Below are 5,000 nucleotides of genomic sequence, written 5' to 3' on the forward strand. Positions count from 1 at the left end.
ATTTCAGAAATTTAATTAGTGAGAATGCACAATTGATAAGCAATCTCAAAATTTTTAGTTTGAAATCCCATTGGTTGGTCTTTGGTTAATTTGTGTTAAATATCTATTAAAATTCTTTCGATATTTTACAATGGTAAACGGTAATGCCAAAACTCTGAACAAAATTGTAAGAATAAAATGTTTTAATCGCAGCAGAGTGGCGCAGCGGAAGCGTGCTGGGCCCTTAACCCAGAGGTCGATGGATCGAAACCATCCTCTGCTACTTAGGCTGTGATCGTATAGTGGTTAGTACTTCACGTTGTGGCCGTGACAACCCAGGTTCGAATCCTGGTCACAGCAATATGTTTTAATTTGGCTTTAACCAGTCACTTAGGCTGTGATCGTATAGTGGTTAGTACTTCACGTTGTGGCCGTGACAACCCAGGTTCGAATCCTGGTCACAGCAATATGTTTTAATTTGGCTTTAACCAGTCATGTGTTTTTATGTTATTTGTCAAACAAATGTTCGATTCATCTTGAAATGCCTAATGGTAATTATTGAAAGATATTATTCAGCGAGTAACCACGCGGTTCCATGGTGTAATGGTTAGCACTTTGGACTTTGAATCCAGCGATCCGAGTTCAAATCTCGGTGGAACCTTAAATCCTTTACTTTTAAAACATTTCTGTTGTGAACAAGAAATTAACTTCAGAAATTTAATTAGTGAGAATGCACAATTGATAAGCAATCTCAAAATTTTTAGTTTGAAATCCCATTGGTTGGTCTTTGGTTAATTTACGTTAAATATCTATTAAAATTCTTTCGATAATTGGCAATGGTAAACGGTAATGCCAAAACTCTGAACAAAATTGTAAGAATAGAATGTTTTAATCGCAGCAGAGTGGCGCAGCGGAACCGTGCTGGGCCCATAACCCAGAGGTCGATGGATCGAAACCATCCTCTGCTACCTAGGCTGTGATCGTATAGTGGTTAGTACTTCACGTTGTGGCCGTGACAACCCAGGTTCGAATCCTGGTCACAGCAATGATTTATCATTTTGCTTTAACCAGTCATGTGTTTTTATGTTATTTGTCAAACAAATGTTCTTCGATTCACCTTCCAATACCTAATGGTAATTATTGAAAGAAAATATTCAGTTAGCAACCACGCGGTTCCATGGTGTAATGGTTAGCACTTTGGACTTTGAATCCAGCGATCCGAGTTCAAATCTCGGTGGTACCTGAAAATGTTTTATTTCAATAAGCGTTGTATGACAGATTGATACTTGGAAATCAATCTTTTAAAAAATCATCTTTGCAATCTAAAAATAGATGATGTGCTGAAAGAACTTGTTCGATTTTAGATAACGTCTTGGCAGAAGGTTCCATGGTGTAACGGTTAGCACTTTGGACTCTGAGTCCAGCGATCCGAGTTCAAATCTCGGTGGAACATTTAATCCTGTACTTTTAAAACATTTCTGTTGTGAACAAGAAATTAACTTCAGAAATTTAATTAGTGAGAATGCACAATTGATAAGCAATCTCAAAATTTTTAGTTTGAAATCCCATTGGTTGGACTTTGGTTAATTTACGTTAAATATCTATTAAAATTCTTTCGATATTTTATAATGGTAAACGGTAATGCCAAAACTCTGAACAAAATTGTAAGAATAAAATGTTTTAATCGCAGCAGAGTGGCGCAGCGGAAGCGAGCTGGGCCCATAACCCAGAGGTCGATGGATCGAAATCATCCTCTGCTACTTAGGCTGTGATCGTATAGTGGTTAGTACTTCACGTTGTGGCCGTGACAACCCAGGTTCGAATCCTGGTCACAGCAATATGTTTTAATTTGGCTTTAACCAGTCATGTGTTTTTATGTTATTTGTCAAACAAATGTTCTTCGATTCACCTTCCAATACCTAATGGTAATTATTGAAAGAAGATATTCAGTTAGTAACCACGCGTTTCCATGGTGTAATGGTTAGCACTTCGGACTCTGAAACCAGCGACCCGAGTTCAAATCTCGGTGGAACTTTAAATCCTTTACTTTTAAAACATTTCTGTTGTGAACAAGAAATTAAATTCAGAAATTTATTTAGTGAAAATTTAAATATGATTAGCAATCTCAAAATTGTTAGTTTGAAATCCCATTGGTTGGTCTTTGGTTAATTTACGTTAAATATCTATTAAAATTCTTTCGATATTTTACAATGGTAAACGGTAATGCCAAAACTCTGAACAAAATTGTAAGAATAAAATGTTTTAATCGCAGCAGAGTGGCGCAGCGGAAGCATGCTGGGCGCATAACCCAGAGGTCGATGGATCGAAACCATCCTCTGCTACTTAGGCTGTGATCGTATAGTGGTTAGTACTTCACGTTGTGGCCGTGACAACCCAGGTTCGAATCCTGGTCACAGCAATGATTTATCATTTTGCTTTAACCAGTCACGTGTTTTTATGTTATTTGTCAACAAATGTTCGATTCATCTTGAAATACCTAATGGTAATTATTGAAAAAAGATATTATTCAGCGAGTAACCACGCGGTTCCATAGTGTAATGGTTAGCACTTTGGACTTTCAATCCAGCGATCCAAGTTCAAATCTCGGTGGAACCTGAAAATATTTTATTTCAACAAGCGTTGTATGACAGATTGATACTTGGAAATCAATCTTTTAAAAAAATCATGTTTGCAATCTAAAAATAGATGATGTGCTGAAAGAAGTTGTTCGATTTTAGATAACGTCTTGGCAGAAGGTTCCATGGTGTAACGGTTAGCACTTTGGACTCTGAATCCAGCGATCCGAGTTCAAATCTCGGTGGAACCTTAAATCCTTTACTTTTAAATTATTTCTGTTGTGAACAAGAAATTAACTTCAGAAATTTATTTAGTGAGAATGTACAAATGATAAGCAATCTCAAAATTTTTAGTTTGAAATCCCATTGGTTGGTCTTTGGTTAATTTACGTTAAATATCTATTAAAATTCTTTCGATAATTGGCTATGGTAAACGGTAATGCCAAAACTCTGAACAAAATTGTAAGAATAAAATGTTTTAATCACAGCAGAGTGGCGCTGCGGAAGCGTGCTGGGCCCATAACCCAAAGGTCGATGGATCGAAACCATCCTCTGCTACTAAGGCTGTGATCGTATAGTGGTTAGTACTTCACGTTGTGGCCGTGACAACCCCTGGTCACAGCAATATGTTTTCATTTTGCTTTAACCAGTCATGTGTTTTTATGTTATTTGTCAAACAAATGTTCGATTCATCTTGAAATGCCTAATGGTAATTATTGAAAGAAGATATTCAGTTAGTAACCACGCGGTTCCATGGTGTAATGGTTAGAACTTTGGACTTTGAATCCAGCGATCCGAGTTCAAATCTCGGTGGAACCTGAAAATATTTTATTTCAATAAGCGTTGTATGACAGATTGATACTTGGAAACTAATCTTTTAAAAAAATCATGTTTGCAATCTAAAAATAGATGATGTGATGTGCTGAAAGAAGTTGTTCGATTTTAGATAAGGTCTTGGCAGGAGGTTCCATGGTATAACGGTTAGCACTTTGGACTCTGAATCCAGCGATCCGAGTTCAAATATCGGTGGAACCTTAAATCCTTTACTTTTAAAACATTTCTGTTGTGAACAAGAAATTAATTTCAGAAATTTAATTAGTGAGAATGCACAATTGATAAGCAATCTCAAAATTTTTAGTTTGAAATCCCATTGGTTGGTCTTTGGTTAATTTGTGTTAAATATCTATTAAAATTCTTTCGATATTTTACAATGGTAAACGGTAATGCCAAAACTCTGAACAAAATTGTAAGAATAAAATGTTTTAATCGCAGCAGAGTGGCGCAGCGGAAGCGTGCTGGGCCCTTAACCCAGAGGTCGATGGATCGAAACCATCCTCTGCTACTTAGGCTGTGATCGTATAGTGGTTAGTACTTCACGTTGTGGCCGTGACAACCCAGGTTCGAATCCTGGTCACAGCAATATGTTTTAATTTGGCTTTAACCAGTCACTTAGGCTGTGATCGTATAGTGGTTAGTACTTCACGTTGTGGCCGTGACAACCCAGGTTCGAATCCTGGTCACAGCAATATGTTTTAATTTGGCTTTAACCAGTCATGTGTTTTTATGTTATTTGTCAAACAAATGTTCGATTCATCTTGAAATGCCTAATGGTAATTATTGAAAGATATTATTCAGCGAGTAACCACGCGGTTCCATGGTGTAATGGTTAGCACTTTGGACTTTGAATCCAGCGATCCGAGTTCAAATCTCGGTGGAACCTTAAATCCTTTACTTTTAAAACATTTCTGTTGTGAACAAGAAATTAACTTCAGAAATTTAATTAGTGAGAATGCACAATTGATAAGCAATCTCAAAATTTTTAGTTTGAAATCCCATTGGTTGGTCTTTGGTTAATTTACGTTAAATATCTATTAAAATTCTTTCGATAATTGGCAATGGTAAACGGTAATGCCAAAACTCTGAACAAAATTGTAAGAATAGAATGTTTTAATCGCAGCAGAGTGGCGCAGCGGAACCGTGCTGGGCCCATAACCCAGAGGTCGATGGATCGAAACCATCCTCTGCTACCTAGGCTGTGATCGTATAGTGGTTAGTACTTCACGTTGTGGCCGTGACAACCCAGGTTCGAATCCTGGTCACAGCAATGATTTATCATTTTGCTTTAACCAGTCATGTGTTTTTATGTTATTTGTCAAACAAATGTTCTTCGATTCACCTTCCAATACCTAATGGTAATTATTGAAAGAAAATATTCAGTTAGTAACCACGCGGTTCCATGGTGTAATGGTTAGCACTTTGGACTTTGAATCCAGCGATCCGAGTTCAAATCTCGGTGGTACCTGAAAATGTTTTATTTCAATAAGCGTTGTATGACAGATTGATACTTGGAAATCAATCTTTTAAAAAATCATGTTTGCAATCTAAAAATAGATGATGTGCTGAAAGAACTTGTTCGATTTTAGATAACGTCTTGGCAGAAGGTTC

General features: G+C 36.9%; 15 non-coding genes across 15 annotated transcripts in view; all 15 read left to right on the plus strand.

Annotated features, from left to right (window-relative positions):
* The first annotated feature begins 267 nt into the window (after positions 1-267).
* Positions 268-339, plus strand: Trnah-gug (transfer RNA histidin (anticodon GUG)). The gene has a single exon. It is a non-coding gene; the product is annotated as a tRNA-His (tRNA).
* A 34-nt stretch (positions 340-373) lies between these two features.
* Trnah-gug (transfer RNA histidin (anticodon GUG)) lies at positions 374-445 on the plus strand. Its single transcript has one exon. It is a non-coding gene; the product is annotated as a tRNA-His (tRNA).
* Positions 446-568: 123 nt separating this feature from the next.
* Positions 569-640, plus strand: Trnaq-uug (transfer RNA glutamine (anticodon UUG)). Its single transcript has one exon. It is a non-coding gene; the product is annotated as a tRNA-Gln (tRNA).
* A 312-nt stretch (positions 641-952) lies between these two features.
* Positions 953-1,024, plus strand: Trnah-gug (transfer RNA histidin (anticodon GUG)). The gene has a single exon. It is a non-coding gene; the product is annotated as a tRNA-His (tRNA).
* Positions 1,025-1,150: 126 nt separating this feature from the next.
* Positions 1,151-1,222, plus strand: Trnaq-uug (transfer RNA glutamine (anticodon UUG)). Its single transcript has one exon. It is a non-coding gene; the product is annotated as a tRNA-Gln (tRNA).
* A 522-nt stretch (positions 1,223-1,744) lies between these two features.
* Positions 1,745-1,816, plus strand: Trnah-gug (transfer RNA histidin (anticodon GUG)). Its single transcript has one exon. It is a non-coding gene; the product is annotated as a tRNA-His (tRNA).
* A 510-nt stretch (positions 1,817-2,326) lies between these two features.
* Positions 2,327-2,398, plus strand: Trnah-gug (transfer RNA histidin (anticodon GUG)). The gene has a single exon. It is a non-coding gene; the product is annotated as a tRNA-His (tRNA).
* Positions 2,399-2,734: 336 nt separating this feature from the next.
* Trnaq-cug (transfer RNA glutamine (anticodon CUG)) lies at positions 2,735-2,806 on the plus strand. Its single transcript has one exon. It is a non-coding gene; the product is annotated as a tRNA-Gln (tRNA).
* A 496-nt stretch (positions 2,807-3,302) lies between these two features.
* On the plus strand, positions 3,303-3,374 carry Trnaq-uug (transfer RNA glutamine (anticodon UUG)). The gene has a single exon. It is a non-coding gene; the product is annotated as a tRNA-Gln (tRNA).
* Positions 3,375-3,902: 528 nt separating this feature from the next.
* Positions 3,903-3,974, plus strand: Trnah-gug (transfer RNA histidin (anticodon GUG)). The gene has a single exon. It is a non-coding gene; the product is annotated as a tRNA-His (tRNA).
* A 34-nt stretch (positions 3,975-4,008) lies between these two features.
* On the plus strand, positions 4,009-4,080 carry Trnah-gug (transfer RNA histidin (anticodon GUG)). Its single transcript has one exon. It is a non-coding gene; the product is annotated as a tRNA-His (tRNA).
* Positions 4,081-4,203: 123 nt separating this feature from the next.
* Positions 4,204-4,275, plus strand: Trnaq-uug (transfer RNA glutamine (anticodon UUG)). The gene has a single exon. It is a non-coding gene; the product is annotated as a tRNA-Gln (tRNA).
* Positions 4,276-4,587: 312 nt separating this feature from the next.
* On the plus strand, positions 4,588-4,659 carry Trnah-gug (transfer RNA histidin (anticodon GUG)). Its single transcript has one exon. It is a non-coding gene; the product is annotated as a tRNA-His (tRNA).
* Positions 4,660-4,785: 126 nt separating this feature from the next.
* Trnaq-uug (transfer RNA glutamine (anticodon UUG)) lies at positions 4,786-4,857 on the plus strand. The gene has a single exon. It is a non-coding gene; the product is annotated as a tRNA-Gln (tRNA).
* Positions 4,858-4,995: 138 nt separating this feature from the next.
* Trnaq-cug (transfer RNA glutamine (anticodon CUG)) overlaps positions 4,996-5,000 on the plus strand; it is a 72-nt gene continuing 67 nt past the window's right edge. The window contains exon 1 of the tRNA in view: positions 4,996-5,000. This exon is cut by the window's right edge and continues 67 nt beyond it. This is a non-coding gene — a tRNA (tRNA-Gln).

This window comes from Ascidiella aspersa, chromosome 3 (genome assembly GCF_963924565.1).
Source record: "Ascidiella aspersa chromosome 3, kaAscAspe10.2, whole genome shotgun sequence".
Lineage (NCBI taxonomy): Eukaryota > Metazoa > Chordata > Ascidiacea > Phlebobranchia > Ascidiidae > Ascidiella > Ascidiella aspersa.